The sequence below is a fragment of the Pinus tabuliformis genome, chromosome X (genome assembly GCF_031772625.1).
Source record: "Pinus tabuliformis cultivar Carrire ecotype Pingquan chromosome X, CPIR1, whole genome shotgun sequence".
In the NCBI taxonomy this organism is placed as follows: domain Eukaryota; kingdom Viridiplantae; phylum Streptophyta; class Pinopsida; order Pinales; family Pinaceae; genus Pinus; species Pinus tabuliformis.
Window position 1 is genome coordinate 769,820,331 of NC_142308.1, and position 18,717 is coordinate 769,839,047.

The 18,717-nt window shown below is 39.1% G+C and overlaps 1 protein-coding gene across 2 annotated transcripts in view; it reads left to right on the top strand.

Annotated features, from left to right (window-relative positions):
- The window catches only part of LOC149142127 (uncharacterized), a 169,734-nt gene that overhangs the window by 106,061 nt on the left and 44,956 nt on the right, over positions 1 to 18,717 (top strand). The window lies entirely within an intron of this gene.

The following is an 18,717-nucleotide window of genomic DNA, read 5'->3' on the forward strand; positions in this document are numbered from 1 at the left end:
ACAAGGGACAAGGTTGAGCTAGGAGAACAGGGATTAGCCAAGAGAATAGGGCCCAAATGAGTTGAGACAGGGCCGAGTTGAGGAAGACTACCAAGGTAAATTGTTTGTTTTATTATATGATTTTATCCCATCTGGTATTGGAGGGGGTTGAGTTCTTCTTATTTAGACCACAAGCCTGTAGGGAACCTTGAAATGAAGTGACAACATATTTGTAATGGCTATCTAAGTGCTAGAACATCAAGGAAAAAGGTATAGTGTGGGTACAAGCTTCCAGGAGGGGAAATCTTCTTTTGAACGTACAATAAGCCTAAATATTGACAACGATCGACAAAGTATTTGTTGAAGAATGTAACTAGGTTCGGTCTTCATAAATTGTACTTGAGTCAAAATGTAATATATTTGTCAAAATGAATTTTATTATTAATTGAATTGACTTGTTAAAGCATGGGTTTCATGCTTGGGTCAATTATTATAGGTCAAGCCTCCATTGTAGGCTTTAAGATTGTTTACTTGAGTCAAAAGTCAAAGTTTGTTTGGTCAAAGTCTCCTTGTTGTTGGCCTCATCATCAAGTCGACTTCCCTTAATGAACTAAAATTGGCCTAATATAGAGACACATATGTTCAAGAAACTCATGTCAGCTTATTTACTATGGAGAACAAATATAAATAGGAGGGTATACCTCGCTCCACTGGTCAGATTGACATATCGCATAAATCTAAAAAGAAATGTTCGGTGGAACACAATGAAGGAGCTCAATTTAGTTGCAGAGATGAACTTGTGATACAAGTGCAGAAATCACAGAAGAAAGGTTTGGTATTTCAAAGATGAAGTTTGGTGTAATCACAGTGAGATAGTGTAGATATTTTAGAGAAAGTTTCAGTGGAATAAAGGTACATAACTTCGACATACCTCATTGAAATTTTTTGGATATTACAGAGATGACTATTCAATGAACCTCAGTAATGGAGTCCAAAATTACAACAAAGTTTTGATGTATTACAGTAAGGAGACTCAGAACATTACAGGACTGACATCAGAGTTTGGGGCAGTCACCACAACACTGAAGGCAACATACATTACAATGTTGGTCATCATATGTTACAGTGTTGGTCGTCATTGTTGGTCATCATATATCACAGTGTTGTTCACTACAAGTATATGGATATATTTATAGGAAATTTATAAAGGGTTACCTCATTGTTGCAAGGAGGACGTGTTGAGTACACATTGGAGGATGAAATACTACTTACAAGACTAAGAGCCAAGGTTGACTTGATGTAGGGAGTCCCTAGTCTAGGTTGTGAGGGCCTTGGTCGTCTCATCCTGTTTTGAATCTACTGAAGAAAGAATTTTGACTCGGTTTTACCCTAGAGTGGGGTTTTTCCCTCGATGTGTGCCTACACCTTGTGTCCTCTTCTATTTGTTGCTTGGCATTAGTCTTGATGATAAGAAAATATAAATCAAAATAAAGAATAATAATAAAGAAAATATCACAAAATAATGTCATAATAAGATAAATCAATTAACTTGCCACACTTTGGATTTCTCAACATGGTATCAGAGCTAAGGTCATGATCAAAGGCAGCTTGAAGATTACTTATGCATCTTTGAAATATTCTCAGTGAAAGGTTCATAGCTTAAGGACATCTCTAGGCTTATAGAATTAAGATTACAGAGAGCTAGTTCAGTCTTTTCAAGACACCTTGAAGAAGAAGGAGGATTTCAGTATATCTCAAAGAGACAGAGAGCAAAAAAAAATTTACAGTGAAAAAGTCAAATCATTTCATAGAGAAAGGTTATATGATCTCGCAGTCTAGAATAAATGTAACTTTGCTCCATAGGATAGTGATATAATCCACAGAAACAAGTGAAGTCTAGACCAAATTTCAGTGAGGAATTTGTAACAAGTGTAGTGATGAACTCGAGACATCTAGTATCACAAGTATAAGGTAAGTACTATCCTCAACAAGACAGTTCAAATCAGTTTCGGTGAAAATCACAAGGAGACAAGTTCGATCATTGAGTACATATAATCTCATAAGTAAAATGAGGATTACAATGTGATGTAAGCTACAATGAGACAACTTGATCACTTCAGAAATTGGGTTCATAGTTTTTTGGTGAAGTCATAGTCACAGTCATGACTTCGCTATAGATTTCAGAAGAAGGATTCAGGATCAGTGATATGTTTATAGTTGAAGCACTAAGTGCTGAAGCAATGATAAGGTCAAAGTAGCAAAAAAGTATATTCTATCTTCCACTCGTTGAAGGAATGGAACTTGGTACAACTGCCTATGAAGATCTATCAAGTACAAGCATAAGGAACCAACTTAAGGAAATCAAGTAAGTATTTTGTACTCAACAAGATGCACTTGCAATAAGTCTAATGAGCTATCTAATGAGAGGTACGTAAATACAAGGTATGCTTTTAGATTTGTAATATATTTAATCTTAGATGGTCCTAGTTTATAGTTAGTCTAGGGTAAAAAGAATGTAATCCCTAGATAACATATAAGAACCTTAATCCTAATAAGTAATCTAGGATGTGTAGCAAAAGCCCTAATATTGATTGGAAGAAGGAATAACTTGATTTTCAATATCATAGGATTCCATCCTCCATGATTAGGTAGAATATCTAACTTGAGAAATTAAATCATGTTCTTGGTACCACATGTTTTGCTTGTAAGTATGTATTACATGTATAAAAGATCATGGCTCAATACAAAGAAGACACTTTAAGGAATCCTTCAAAGGTTTGTCAATCTCCAGGTATGTCGTAGACTATACACCTTATAAAAACTCTCTTAATATAAAAGGTATGTTCATCTTATTTTTGTAATTTTCATTACATTACTAACATCGTTATGTCTAGTTGTCTTGAATCATAAATATTCTTGTCGAGGGTGATTCATCGCTAAGTAAATTTACCCTCCTTACATTCTTGATAGTTCTTACAGAACCCTAGATAGGTTCTCTGGAAACCCTAACTTAAGGGTATGCTAATGTTAATGTGTGAAACTCTAGCCTGCTTAGGGTTATTGGAAATGTTATTTCATGTTTTTGATGATAATGTCATGTTTGGGGTTTGGCATGATCATGAAAACCCTAACTTGTTAGGGTTGAATAATGTTGTCTGAAATTCTAAACCTTTAATGGTTTTGGTAATGTAGGGTTTGATTTGTTATGTTATGAAACCCTAGATCTTTAGGGTTTGGTTGGGTCTATAAGCAAAACCCTTGTTATGTAAGGTCCTAGGAATGAAACCCTAGGTATATGTCCATTGGTTGAATCCCTAGCCTAGTCTAGGTCAGTATATGTCTAATGTATTGTCTGACATATGATGTGCTTATTCCTGATAATGAATTCCTAGACATGTGTGCTTGACCTAATTATTAATGGTCATATGTCCTAGGGTTTCAAAACAAGCCCTAGTCAAAGTTTGATATTCTAAGATGATGATGTTTGGGAAATCTAGGGTTTTGCAACTAAACCCTAGTAGTAGTTAAATTCTCTAGTATGTGTGATATGACAATCTGGAATCTATGAATTTATATAGTGATTATTGAGATTGTGTAAATGATAAATCTAGGGTGTACATCAAACCCTAGTAGAAGCTAGTTATGTTGTTGATTAAGTTATGATCATTGTTTAAGCTCATGTGTGAAATCTAGGATATGTATGAAATCCTAGTGAGGATTCTAACATATGAATTCTGATAATTGTTGGATGCATTACTTGCTTGAATTGTTTATAGGGTTTTTTATATGAAAGAACTTGTCATATCATTGAAAAAATATTGAAACCCTATATGAGTTTAATATTTTGAGCTATTGATGTGATTTAGGGTTTAAAAAAACCTGGGCAAGAAGGTGAAGTATTGAAGTATAGTCTCTTGCTGATTATGTTTGTAAATTCTAATGCTTATGTTATTATGAGATTTTGAGATGATTAACCTCATGTTTCTATAGTTTTGGTTCTACTTGCTATCTAAGTTGTGCAGGTGCATCATCTTCAAGATGGTGAAGATGATCGTAAAATGTGGTAAGCATGAATCTAATAAGAACAATGGAAGCCATGAAAGATTCTCCAATTTCATAAGAAGAAGATGATCTCCCTAAGAGGGAGCCTGAATATAAGATATCTCCCTGAGATTAAGAGGGAGTCTAGATATAAGGAATCTCCTTGGTTGAGAGGGAGGGCATTTCATAGTTTTGATTGAATAATGCATTTTGGAGGATATGTTGTTGCATGTGAAGTAGGAAAGAAAAGTTGATTGAAGAATCTTCTATCAATGATTCGGTTGATAGTCCTACTGTGTTGAGAAGCAACATCAGTTGTCTAAAAGACCCCAAAGGTTTGTGTTTATTTCTGAACATGTGAAAGTATATTATTGATTGGGGTTGTGCTTGTACAGGTAAATCTCTCGAAGTTTTGATAACATGCTGGTTACCGATCAGTTTGATCGGGAGAGATTTGTTGTCCTTGATTTGCTAGATCAAGTAGTGTTGAGGCTTTGTGAGTGAAGCACTGCCTGGGAGGACATCTGGACGACACTTTGTGCTGATGTCTAGGTACTGAAGTTGGGAGGGTGGTGTTGGTCATAGAGCTCTGATCTCGGATACACACGTAGATCCCTGGGTTGATGGTTAACAAGTAAGCCTGATGGTACCTAGAGAGGTTGAAAGCTTGAGAACATCTTAGTCCCTCTTGAATAGATTCCCTTGGTTAGGAATCTAGTCCATGGCATTGCGGTGCCTAAATTGTTGAGAGGCCTTGGATAGATTGCCCTGGTCAGGAATTTAGTCCATGGCATTGCGGTGCCTAAACTTCTTCGTAGATGATGTGTTTTGAGATCTTCCATGTACCTATTTGATTATATGTAAATATGAATACCTCCCTAGTTAAGAGGGAGTGTTGAAGAATGTAACTAGGTTCGGTCTTCATAAATTGTACTTGAGTCAAAATTTAATATATTTGTCAAAAGGAATTTTATTATTAATTGAATTGACTTGTTAAAGCATGAGTTTCATGTTTGGGTCAATTGCTATAGTTCAAGCCCCCATTGTAGGCTTTAGGATTGCTTACTTGAGTCAAAAGTAAAAGTTTGTTTGGTCAAAGAATCCTCCATCAAAGTCTCTTTGATGTCAGCCTCATCATCAAGTTGACTTCCCTCAATGAACTCATATTGGCCTAATATAGAGACACATGTGTTCAAGAAACTCATGTCGACTTATTTATTATGGAGAATAACTATAAATAGGAGGGTATGCCTTGCTCCACAGTTCAGATTGACAACTCGCATAAATCTCAAAAGAAAGGTTCGGTGGACACAATGAAGGAGCTCGGTTTAGTTGCAGAGATGAACTCGTGAGACAAGTGCGAAAATCACATAAGAAAGGTTCGGTATTTCAGAGATGAAGTTCAGTGTAATCACAGTGAGACAATGCAAATATTTTAGAGAAAGTTTTAGTGGAATGAAGGTACATAACTTCGGCATACCTCAAAGATTTTTTGGATATTGCAGAGATGACTATTCAGTGAACCTCAGTAATGGAGTTCGAAATTACAGTAAAGTTTTGATGTATTACAGTAAGGAAACTCAGAAAATTACAGGACTGAGATCAGAGTTTGGGGAAGTCACCACAAGACTGAAGGCAACATACATTACAATGTTGGCCATCATATGTTACAGTGTTGGTCGTCATTGTTGGTCATCATATATTACAGTGTTGGTCACTACAAGTATATGGATATCTTTATAGGAAATTTGTAAAGGATTATCTCATTCTTGCAAGGAGGACGTGTTGAGTACACATTGAAGAATGAAATACTACTTACATGACTAAGATCCAATGTTGAATTGATGTAGGGAGTCTCTAGTCTAGGTTGTGAGGGGCTTGGTCGTCTCATCTTGTATTGAATCTACTAAAGAAAGAATTTTAACCAGGTTTTCCCCTAGAGTGGGGTTTTTCTTTGGTTGTGTGCCTACATATTGTGTCCTCTTCTATTTGTTTCTTAGCATTAGTATTGATGATAAGAAAAGATAAATCGAAAGAAGGAATAATAATAATGAAAACATCACAAGATAATGCCATAATAAGAGAAATCAATTAACTTGCCACACTTTGGATTTCTCAACAGTACTAAGTTGAGTTGAGTTGCAGAGGATTTGTTTTGAGTTGACAAAATAGTCTATGCAACTAACTATTAGGTTTTGTCGATTATGATACTAGTAAAGAGAAGCGCGTAGTCGTTGTGTACAAGTACAAAAAGAAGAAGGGGCAGAAGAAGCCAAACTTTGTGTTAGCCTCCTATTGCAATAGGTTTCATATTTCATGATTGACTGTTTTACATGCCAAATATGTCATCTTTTCATGCTGCAAGGTTCCATATTTCCAAGAAGTTCCATTTTTGAAGAATCATACCATTTTTGAAGAGTTTTACAGTTAAGGGAAAGCCAAACAGCTTAATCTTGGCTTCCCTAGGTTTAAATTGCTTGTTTTAGAAGATAGAGAATGAATATCTGTCCAAACTGTTTAATCTTGGCAGATTTTAGCTAGGTAGAGAAACAAGGGTGCTCAACAGCTTAATCTGAGCCCCTGGAAGCTATAAGGGCAGATTTAGATAGGAGGATAGCCAAAAGAAAAGTTGAAAAGCTGGGTTGCTAGTTCAAGTGCACCCAAACCAAAAAGAAGAGAAAATGCTAGGTAAGTAGGCTGGGTAGGTAGTTTTGAGGTTGCAGAATCAATGATTGTGATCAGTTTTGTGTTTTCAAGTGTTATATCTATTCAGATCACAAGTATGAGGCAGTTTTCCATTTGGATCAGCTCAAGCGAGGCATGTCTAACTTCCCCTTCTTCCTCTTCCCCAAATCACTCACTAATTCCCCTAAAGAGGTCAAGATCTGCTTGATATCACTTAAATTCATCATGTTTCATATCATTTCCCTTAGTAAAGATTTGCTTTACTTAAGGAGTGTTCATATGTCCTCTACAAAGTTCTATCTCCCCTTTTAAGCCTAAGATCTCTAAACTTAGCGCTTTCTTGTCACAATCCATATTAATTTCTAACTCTACTATGTAAATCCCTATCTATTTTCCCTTCCCCTTACTAAAATATGCTAAATAGCTCCTCTATGTATATATCCCCTCCCTATGGTTGAAAAATAACCATAAGTATGCTTGGGAATTGCTAAGTTTGCCTGAAACTTAGCAAGAACCCTCATTTTGCCACTTTAAACCATCTTCCAATGCAAAGGACCCCTTCCTAAGCATAAAATCCCCTCCAAATGTACAAAAATCATCTTTTGGCCTTGTTTACCTTTTCCAAGGCATAAACCCCTTTCTAAGGCCTAAAATCCCTTCTCAAAACACATAAGCTCCCTTCAAAGTGCCTTTGGACTCCTTCCAAGGCATGAAATTCCTCTTTTTTTGGTTATCGGACCCCTTCCGAGGCCTCAAGAACCCTTCCAAAGCTTTAAAAATCCTTTTCTGATCACATAAATCATTCCTCTGATCATATTATGCCTTGGCCGATGTATAAACATGCCTCCGATCGCTTCCCCCTCCCTCCGACGCGATATCGCTGTCGGAGGTCGCAGCGAAAAGAGTTGGCCCTTTTATGCATTTCTCCGATGGATAGTCACCGACGCGATTTCGGGATCGGCGTATCGCAATGTTATATGCCCCATATATATGCCCCTTCCCCTTTTCGCCGATGCGATATCGCTATCGGGAGCCCTCCATACCATATATCTCATATATGCCGCATATCTCCGCTCTATCGTTAATGGCCCTTTATTGTTATAACCTAAGTTTTTCATAAAACTTAAGTTTTATCGCAAAACCCGCATTTTCCATGTATCGCAAGCCTCATTGCTTTTTCGCTATTTCGCTATCGGCATATACAAAGGCCCGCACCCTCCACCCCGCCGATTGCCGATCGCCGACTTAATGTCAGCCGTCCGATCCCCCCGCTCATCCAATGGCCCAGATCATTTCGGCGATCGCCCCATTTCGGCGATCGCTTATGTATAAAGCCCTCCGCCCGCCGATAGTGAAATTCCGACTTAATCACAGCCGCCCATTCGGGCCCTTAGATCAACGGGCCATATTTAGTCGCATCGCTCCCATATAAAGCTCCGACTGGCCGGAGCCGAAATGTTATAGAATGGAGCTTAATTGTGTGTCGGGTCCGCAGGGATTGGCACCGTTCGCTCCGATATTCCGGAGCCGAAAAGTCATAAAGAGCAGTGTTAAAGGGATTTCGGGTCCGCAGACCCGTTTCATCAAAATCCGCCGATAAGAAATCGTCGATGGGCCGGACCCGATATCAATTGAAAGTGGGCCTATAATGCGTTTCGGGTCCGCGGGTTCATCGCATTTCGAAGATATTACAGTTTGGGGATCCGCCGATCGCCGATTTAGCGCCAGCCGTTGGATTGCCTTCGCGCAATCCAACGGCCAGGATTGAATCTAATCTATAGTGTCGCTCCCGCTCCAAATTTTCGCGATTTTTGCGTGTAATGGATCTTTTGCTGTGTAAAAGGAAAGGAGGCCATTTCTTCGTTGTTTTCACAGTTGTGCCTGCGCGCGCCCAGTCAAGGGAAATCATGCATTTTTCAGTCATTTTGGATCACTCCAAAGCCCATTATTTCTTCAGGAAGCCAGCCTCGGCCCAACACAGTTATCAGGTTGCATTCCTTCGCCATTATTTGGCAGGATTTCTTCATGTATGTTCATATTCAATCGGCCAGCGCCGATAACATTCTAGAGGCCACGGAAAGCATTTGCAGCAGTTATTTTTGCCTTGAAAGGGCAGAAAAGGGGCGATTTGACAGTTTCAAGCATATCAAGGGAGAGAAAGTGGCCCGATTCAAGTGTTAAAGAGTATCAGTGAAGCGGCAAAGAGTATCAGATCGCAAAAATCAAAGCAGGTGAACATTAAAAGCCTCCATCAAAGTCAAAGAAAGCAGTGAAAGCCCATTAAGGCTCATCAGATCGAGATCAGTGCATATTAAAGCCACCTAAAAGTAGCAGAACCGCCTACAAGGTGCGGATAAGAGATTAAAGGCACAGTTATTGCAGAAACACTGCACCGAGCCACTAAGGACAGATTTCAACTCATTTTTGAGGCGGTTGCCCCAGCGCAGCAGTTAGATAGATATTTTATGCATTAATTTCAGGATAAGATTAGATTAAAGAACTCATTTCCCTCAGATCTGTTTAAGATCTGTTGTAACAGATATTTTTGGATATTTTCTCTATATAAACCACCCTGATTCATTGTTTAAAGGGTTGGTTGGTTGACAATCCTCATTCTAGACTTGCGCTGTATACTTTGAGAGCTCTATAATCAAAGACTGCTGGAATGCTTTGGATGAAGAACTGTCTGTTGTGTTATTTAATGGCTGAAAAGTGACTGTGGAATTCCTGTGCTACTACATGGCTCAATAAGTGTTTTCTTACCTCTGTTTACAGTTTATATATGTTTATGCCACCATTGTGTTACCATCTAAATAGCAAGAAAGAAGAATAGCTTAGGCTTTGCTTGACTGCACTCTATGCTCAGTTCTTGTTATTTCTATATGTTTTCTTCAGAAATGGTTATGAATATGCATACTTAAATGATCATGTTTACACTGTTTCTTTCACATATGACTATTATTTAGGAATTCTTAACTGCTCCTAGATAAACTTTCATTCACCTTCCCTCTCTGTTAGCTAATGAAAGATTCTTAGTTGCCTTTCATCTCTGACCTTCATTCCATCTTTATTCCAGCTTGATATTGTTCTATGTGTAGCTATCCTGCTCTGTATTCCTCTTGTGACCAAGAAAACGCAACAGCAAGCCCTAATCCATGACTCCATGCCCAATGGTTTGAACTTCTCACACTATGCATCCCAACTCTGCTTGAAAACATCATCCTTCCCACCAAAATCAAAACAAAACCCATGTACACCATAACTAGCCTAAAATCAACCCAAAACAAAGCTAAATTTTAAAGAGAGAGCCCTCTCTGACTGCAGGTAGGCTAGGACCTGCAGCCCAAAGATTGGTTTGTGGTTACCTCGGTCGTATCCCTTGAGGAGCCAAGGGACAACCTGAGTGATAACATCATTGGCGACTCCGCTGGGGACCTTATTCAGAAAATTCCAAAAAACAAGTTAGAAGCTGGCTCCCAAGAAGAAAACACGTAATACTAGGTCAAATCCAGACCCAAATCCACCAGCTGTTTTTGAAAATCCCAATTTAATCCCTAGAAACCTTAGCAAACAAAAACAAGAAGAGTTTGCTGGTTCTAGTCCTGAAACAGTTCAGCCAAGCTGTTTTCCAACCCCTGTTAAAGTTTTGTTTCGTTCAACCCCTACTTCCCCTTGTTCGTCATCCACTTCTCCAACCACCTATTCCACACCTCCATTCACTGCACCTACTACCACTACCACCACTGTTGTTACAGCTGTTCCAGCTGTTCCATTTATCCCTGTTGTTCCACTTATCCCGGTAAATATGGCTAACAGATATGCACCTTTACAGTTACCTGCAAATCCAGGGGCTATGCCTCAGGATTATCAAACCAAAATCACATATTTTGACGGTACTGGTTCTTGCACAGCCCTGAAACATACCAAGAAAATGCAGGACTATTTTGAGAGTTATGAAATAGATGATGATAGTGTAAGAATTAAGATTTTTGTCCAAAGTTTAACAGGAGATGTAAGGCCCTGGTTTAGAGCTCTTCCTGCAAATTCCATAGCTGACCCAGAGGCCCTTTACCAAACATTTCTTAACAGATGGGAGAAGAAGGACCCTCTGCACATATTATCTGAATATGATACTATCAAAAGAGGCCCACAAGAAACTGTCTTAGACTATTGTGCTAGGTTCAACAATGTTTACAATGCTATTCCACAAAACCTTAGACCTCCACCTGATCTAGCTTTATACAAATTCCCTGATGGATTTGATTCCGACATGGCATATCAATTGAGGGAAAGAGCCCCTCAAAGCTTAGCAGACATGCAGAATGTAGTTGTTAGTGTGGAGGCAAACCTAATTGCCAAGCGAAACAGAGCAAGAGTTGAGAGAATAACTACTTTTAAAGAAGAACCTTCAGCATTTGAGCAAAAATTGGATACAATCATCAAAGGTATGACAACTTTGAAAATAGAATGGGAACTATTGAAAGAAAAGCCTCATGGGAAGGACAACAAAACAATCCTATCAGAAATCCAAACTTTAGGAAAAACCAAAACCCAAATGTTGGAAGGGCAAGTCCTGACCATGATATAAGACCTCATTTTCATGAAAACTATGCTGAAGCATCAACATCTAGTGAGCCAACCGAGGACTCTCATATCAACTTGATGGGTTTGAAAAGTGAACAACAAGTGTTTCTAACCCAAGAAGACCAAGATGACCATGATATAAATCAATTTCAGACCAAGTCTGGAGAGTCATTTGACTTCAAACAAGGCTATGATTCAGCTGTTTACGAAGTCCATAAACAATACAAATTGAGAACAAGAACCATTGATGTGTCTGATCCCATCAAGCCAAAGGATGCCAAGAAGCCTAAGAAAGTAAAAGACAAGGCCGCTATCACAGAACCTGCTGATAAAACAGACCCAAAATTAAAAGAAGTGACCATAGAGGATGTATCTGACATGCAGCCCTCTAATAACCAGCCTTTTGTATCCTTTCCCTCAAAAGACAATGTAAACAGCACTCCTGAAAGCCTTCCCAAAACAGAAAAATCTCAAGAAATCACTGATAACCAAGAGAAGATCACTGAAGATACAATTGAAAAGGGAAAATCTGCCAGTCACAATACTAAAACACAGTCAGAAAAACCTTTTGATTTAGAAGCAGAAATTGGTAAATTAAAGATATCTATTCCTCTCTCTGAGCTTGCCAAACATGATGTGTACAGACAGCAAATCAAAAGATCACTGCAAATGCCAGAGAACAGGGATGATGTTAATGTCTTAGATGATCAACCTGAATTACTTTTTGGTCCTGAAGTCAATGGTAAATCAGGACATGGAGCTGTTCTACCCTTTTATGTCAGTTTGCACATTCATGATAAAGTGTTGCACAATGCTATGTTTGATTCAGGTGCTTCACACAATCTAATGCCCAAAGCTGTAATGGAGAAGCTAAACCTTGATGTCACTAGACCCTACAAAGACTTATTCTCATTTGATTCTAGTCAGGTCAAGTGTTTAGGCTTAATCAAAGACCTTTGTGTGTCTTTAGTTCAATTTCCCAACAAAACAATCCTAATGGACGTGGTGGTTGCTGACATTCCACCAAAGTATGGCATGCTATTATCAAGATCTTGGGGAGCAAAACTCCAAGGATCTCTCCAACTAGACCTCTCTTATGCCACTATTTCAGTCTTTGGGCAACCAAAGAGACTGTATAGGGAAACACTCATGAAATATGTGGTAAGTAGTGAGGAAAAGCCCCAAAACTTCCCTATCTATTCAATCCATTCTGATATGGGTTCATTTATTTTGTTTAATGATGATATGTCTCCTCCCACTGATGATAAGCCTTTGGCTTTAGAACAAGAAACATGCATAAATGAAGAATTGGTTGCCCATAGCCAAGAAACTGTCAAAACAATCAATGCAACCAGCACACAAGAGGAACTCAATAAAACAGAAAATTCAAATCTGCCCACTCCTAAAATGGTTGAAACTCTCAATACTAGTCAAGAGCAAGAAATCCTATGGTATTTGGAGTTTGATGGTTCAGTTAATAAGCTAGGAGCAGGGGCAGGAGTATGGATCCATAGTACACAAAAAAATCATGCAGAGGGTCATGCTTATAGATTAAATTTCAGATGTACTAACAACATGGCAGAGTATGAAGCCCTCCTTTTAGGCCTTAAGCTAATCAAATCTCTAGGAGCTGCAAAAGTTTCCATTCTAGGTGACTCCGACCTGATTATTCAACAGATGAAAGGTAACTTTGTTACTAATGACAATAAGCTAAGAGCTTATAGGACTGCTGCCACAGAAATACTTGATACCTTCACCGAATGCAAGCTTACCAAAATTCCAAGAAGCCATAATCTACATGCACACAGCCTAGCTACTTTTGCTAGCACTTGTAAGCTACCTTTTGAGCCCAATCACCATTTCTCAGCTGAAATAAAGCACAGGCCTGCTGTCCCAAACAATGTCAAAGACTGGCAAGTCTTTGAAAGTGATGCACAGATCAACAATTTCCTCACTTTACAGCAAGAATTCTCAAGCTTAAACATTGATGAAGATGCCATGGATGATCCACAACAGCAAATGAGCCAAAATGAGCAAACTATAACAGCTGAAGCAGCAAACCAAATGCTGCACCCAACCATTTTTTATGAGAAAAACATGCAAGAGTTGAAGCAAATGCATTTAGAAGAAATAGCTGAAACAGAGGCCGAAATAATTGATTTAAAAGACAATTTTCTGCCTGCTGGCCTCACTCCATTAGAAGACATATTTGATTCAAACGATGTCCCCAAAAAGCCAAATACGCAACCATTAAACGTTGCTGTGGAAGACTATAATATTGGGACAGCAGAGAAGCCCAAAATGATTAAACTGTCCAAGTCTTTGCCTCCTGATCAAAAACCAAAATATGTCGACTTGTTTAAAGAGTTCCAAGATGTCTTTGCCTGGAGTTATGAGGACCTTAAGTCCTATGACACCTCTGTTATTCAACATACCATTCCCTTAAAGCCAAATCAAAAGCCTTTCAAACAGAAACTAAGGAGAATCAATCCTGTGTTTCTCCCTTTGATTGAGAAAGAAGTGAAAAGAATGTTTGAGGCTGGTATCATAGCACCCATTAGATTTTCAGAATGGGTATCCAATCTTGTTCCCACAAGAAAGAAAACAGGTGAGATTAGACTATGTGTGGACTTAAGAAATCTGAACCAAGTCTCCCTTAAAGACCACTACCCATTGCCAAAGATGGACCATATTCTACAAAGAGTAGTGGGGTCTTCAAGAATTTCTTTGCTAGATGGCTTTTCAGGTTTTAATCAAATACTTGTTCACCCGGATGACCAAGACAAGACAGCCTTTACAACACCGTGGGGAACCTTTAAATATGTGAAAATGCCTTTTGGGCTAAAGAATGCAGGTGCTACCTTTCAAAGGGCCATGGACATTGCATTTTCCAAGGAAATCCATGATTTCTTGGTGGTTTACCTTGATGACCTTACTCCTTTCTCAAAATCTGATCAAGAGCACCTTAAACACCTAAGGCAAGTATTCCTAACTTGTAGGAAATATGGCATTTCCTTAAATCCTAAGAAATCTCTCTTCGGCCTAGAAGAAGGCAAATTGCTAGGCCATATCATTTCAAAAGATGGAATTAGAATAGATCCGGAAAGGATCCAAGCCATTTTGCAAATCCCTTATCCAAGAAACATCAAAGAATTGCAAGCATTCCTAGGAAAGATCAATTTCCTAAGGAGATTTATCCCAAACTTGGCCGAGCTGATAAGAATGCTAAATAACATGTTAAAGAAGGATTCCAAGGTAAAATGGACTTTAGAGGCCAAGCAAGCCTTTGAGGGCATAAAATCTGCCTTAACCCAAGCCCCAGTCCTCACAAGTCCTCAATTTGATAAGGATTTCATCATTTTTTCATTTGCTTCCCAACACACCATTGCTGCTGTCCTTTTGCAGAAAGATGATCAGGGAAATGAAAAGCCAATTGCATTTTTCAGCCGAGCCCTTAGAGATGCACCCTTGAAGTATCAAATCATGGAGAAGCAAGCCTATGCCCTTGTTAAAGCAATCAAAGATTTCAAAGTTTACATTTTATATTCACATGTGATTGCTTATGTGCCAAATGCTGTTGTAAAAGACATATTAACTCAAGAGGGCATAGAAGGCAAAAGAGGCAAATGGATTGCCAATATCCTTGAGTATGACATTGAAATAAAGCCCACTAAACTCATAAAGGGACAAGGTTTAGCCAAACTAATGTCCGAAATCAATTTTCAAGCTTTAGACATTAATCAACTGGACAATGAACAGGAGCTAGCGACTCCACAGATCAGTGAAGCTTTTTTGCAATCCCCATGGTATGCTGATATTTGTTTTATATTGTTAAACCTGTTTGCTCCCCCAGGGTTTTCCAGAACCAAAAAGAGATTTTTAAAGATGAAAGCATCAAAGTTTTGTGTCTTAGATAGTGCCCTGTTTTGGAAGAATCATGAAGGAATTTTGCTGAACTATTTAACTTTAAATGAAACTGACAGTGTTATGAAAGAATTCCATGCAGGGGACTGTGGAGGGCACTTATATTGGAAGTCCACTGCTGACAAGATTTTAAGGGCTGGTTTCTATTGGCCCTCTTTGTTTGCAGATGTCAAAAAGTTTGTTGTTTCATGTCACAAATGCCAAATCTTTGAAGGCAAAAGAAAGCTGCTGCCCTTGCCCCTTAAGCCCATTTCAACCGAGAAGCCTTTTCAACAATGGGGTCTTGACTTCATTGGAGAAATCCATCCATCCTCTTCTGGCCAGCATAAGTGGATTCTAACAGCCACAGATTACTTCACCAAGTGGATTGAGGCCATCCCATGTAGGCAAGCCAATGACTCCACCATCATCCAATTCCTTGAAACCAACATTTTGTCCAGATTTGGCTGTCCCGAAAAAATCATTACAGACAACGCTGTTGCCTTTAAATCCAAGAAAATGATCAGTTTTTGCCACAAATACCACATTTCCTTAGGTCACTCCTCAGACTATTACCCTCAAGGTAATGGCTTGGCCGAATCATCCAATAAAAGCCTCATTAATATCATCAAGAAAGTCTTAGAGGAGAACAAGAAGAACTGGCACAAAAAGCTTGTGAATGCCCTATGGGCAGACAAATTGTCAACCAAAAGATCCATTGGGATGAGCCCATATGAGTTAGTTTATGGAATGGAGGCAAGATTTCCTTCATCTTTGGGAATCCCTGTTATCAAATTACTGCAAGAGATTCATGCTGAGCCTAATGATATCCAAAGAAGAATAAACCAAACCATCCATTTGCAGCAAACAAGAGAGCAAGTGTACGACAGAGCTCAGATTTTACAAGAGAAGCTCAAGAAAATGTTTGACAAAGGAACCAAGGCTGAAGATTTCTACATAGGCAACAAAGTCTTAAGATGGGATTCAAGAAGAGAGGACAAAGGAAAGCATGGCAAGTTTGATTTCCTGTGGAAAGGCCCCTTTATTATTTCTGTTGTTCAAGGCAACAACACATATTTTCTGAAGAGTTTGGATGGCAGCACAGCCAAAGAAGGCCCTGTCAATGGCCGAATGCTAAAGCACTATCATGATCCCTTTTGTTGAACGCAACACAGCTCTGTATACTATCTGTACATTAATATTTTATATTATCAGCACTTTTGTTTTATAGCAGGCCGATAAGAGGGAACAACGCAGCAAATTTTGAAGGAAAGATCAAAGAAAGCTCCATTTCAGATCTCTGTTTTTTGAAATAATTCCAAAGAAGTGCTCAAGCAGATTTCAATATGTTTACAAGCACCCAAAAGGCAAGAAGCAGAGCTGTAATTTTTTTGCAATTCAGCTCAAAAGGATACTGCATATCAGCGTATAAGAATTCAGTCAAAGGCATTGAGAAGAAGGAGAATTTCAGTTTACAGCAACAATTGAAGATCAAGGCATTCTGACCTGCTGTTCTTGGCTTTTCATCTTGAAAAACCATCCCCAAGTGGAGCCACTGTTAGCCTCCTATTGCAATAGGTTTCATATTTCATGATTGACTGTTTTACATGCCAAATATGTCATCTTTTCATGCTGCAAGGTTCCATATTTCCAAGAAGTTCCATTTTTGAAGAATCATACCATTTTTGAAGAGTTTTACAGTTAAGGGAAAGCCAAACAGCTTAATCTTGGCTTCCCTAGGTTTAAATTGCTTGTTTTAGAAGATAGAGAATGAATATCTGTCCAAACTGTTTAATCTTGGCAGATTTTAGCTAGGTAGAGAAACAAGGGTGCTCAACAGCTTAATCTGAGCCCCTGGAAGCTATAAGGGCAGATTTAGATAGGAGGATAGCCAAAAGAAAAGTTGAAAAGCTGGGTTGCTAGTTCAAGTGCACCCAAACCAAAAAGAAGAGAAAATGCTAGGTAAGTAGGCTGGGTAGGTAGTTTTGAGGTTGCAGAATCAATGATTGTGATCAGTTTTGTGTTTTCAAGTGTTATATCTATTCAGATCACAAGTATGAGGCAATTTTCCATTTGGATCAGCTCAAGCGAGGCATGTCTAACTTCCCCTTCTTCCTCTTCCCCAAATCACTCACTAATTCCCCTAAAGAGGTCAAGATCTGCTTGATATCTCTTAAATTCATCATGTTTCATATCATTTCCCTTAGTAAAGATTTGCTTTACTTAAGGAGTGTTCATATGTCCTCTACAAAGTTCTATCTCCCCTTTTAAGCCTAAGATCTCTAAACTTAGAGCTTTCTTGTCACAATCCATATTAATTTCTAACTCTACTATGTAAATCCCTATCTATTTTCCCTTCCCCTTACTAAAATATGCTAAATAGCTCCTCTATGTATATATCCCCTCCCTCTGGTTGAAAAATAACCATAAGTATGCTTGGGAATTGCTAAGTTTGCCTGAAACTTAGCAAGAACCCTCATTTTTCCCCTTTAAACCATCTTCCAATGCAAAGGACCTCTTCCTAAGCATAAAATCCCCTCCAAATGTACAAAAATCATCTTTTGGCCTTGTTTACCTTTTCCAAGGCATAAACCCCTTTCTAAGGCCTAAAAGCCCTTCTCAAAACACATAAGCTCCCTTCAAAGTGCCTTTGGACTCCTTCCAAGGCATGAAATTCCTCTTTTTTTGGTTATCGGATCCCTTCCGAGGCCTCAAGAACCCTTCCAAAGCTTTAAAAAGCCTTTTCCGATCACATAAATCATTCCTCCGATCATATTATGCCTTGGCCGATGTATAAACTTGCCTCCGATCTCTTCCCCCTCCCTCCGATGCGATATCGCTGTCGGAGGTCGCAGCGAAAAGAGTTGGCCCTTTTATGCATTTCTCCGATGGATAGTCGCCGACGCGATTTCGGCGATCGGCGTATCGCAATGTTATATGCCCCATATATATGCCCCTTCCCCTTTTCGCCGATGCGATATCGCTATCGGGAGCCCTCCATACCATATATCTCATATATGCCGCATATCTCCGCTCTATCGTTAATGGCCCTTTATTGTTATAATCTAAGTTTTTCATAAAACTTAAGTTTTATCGCAAAACCCGCATTTTCCATGTATCGCAAACCTCATTGCTTTTTCGCTATTTCGCTATCGGCATATACAAAGGCCCGCACCCTCCACCCCGCCGATTGCCGATCGCCGACTCAATGTCAGCCGTCCGATCCCCCCGCTCATCCAATGGCCCAGATCATTTCGGCGATCGCTTATGTATAAAGCCCTCCGCCCACCGATAGCGAAATTCCGACTTAATCACAGCCGCCCATTCGGGCCCTTAGATCAACGGCCCATATTTAGTCGCATCGCTCCCATATAAAGCTCTGACTGGCCGGAGCCGAAATGTTATAGAATGGAGCTTAATTGTGTGTCGGGTCCGCAGGGATTGGCACCGTTTGCTCTGATATTCCGGAGCCGAAAAGTCATAAAGAGCAGTGTTAAAGGGATTTCGGGTCCGCAGACCCGTTTC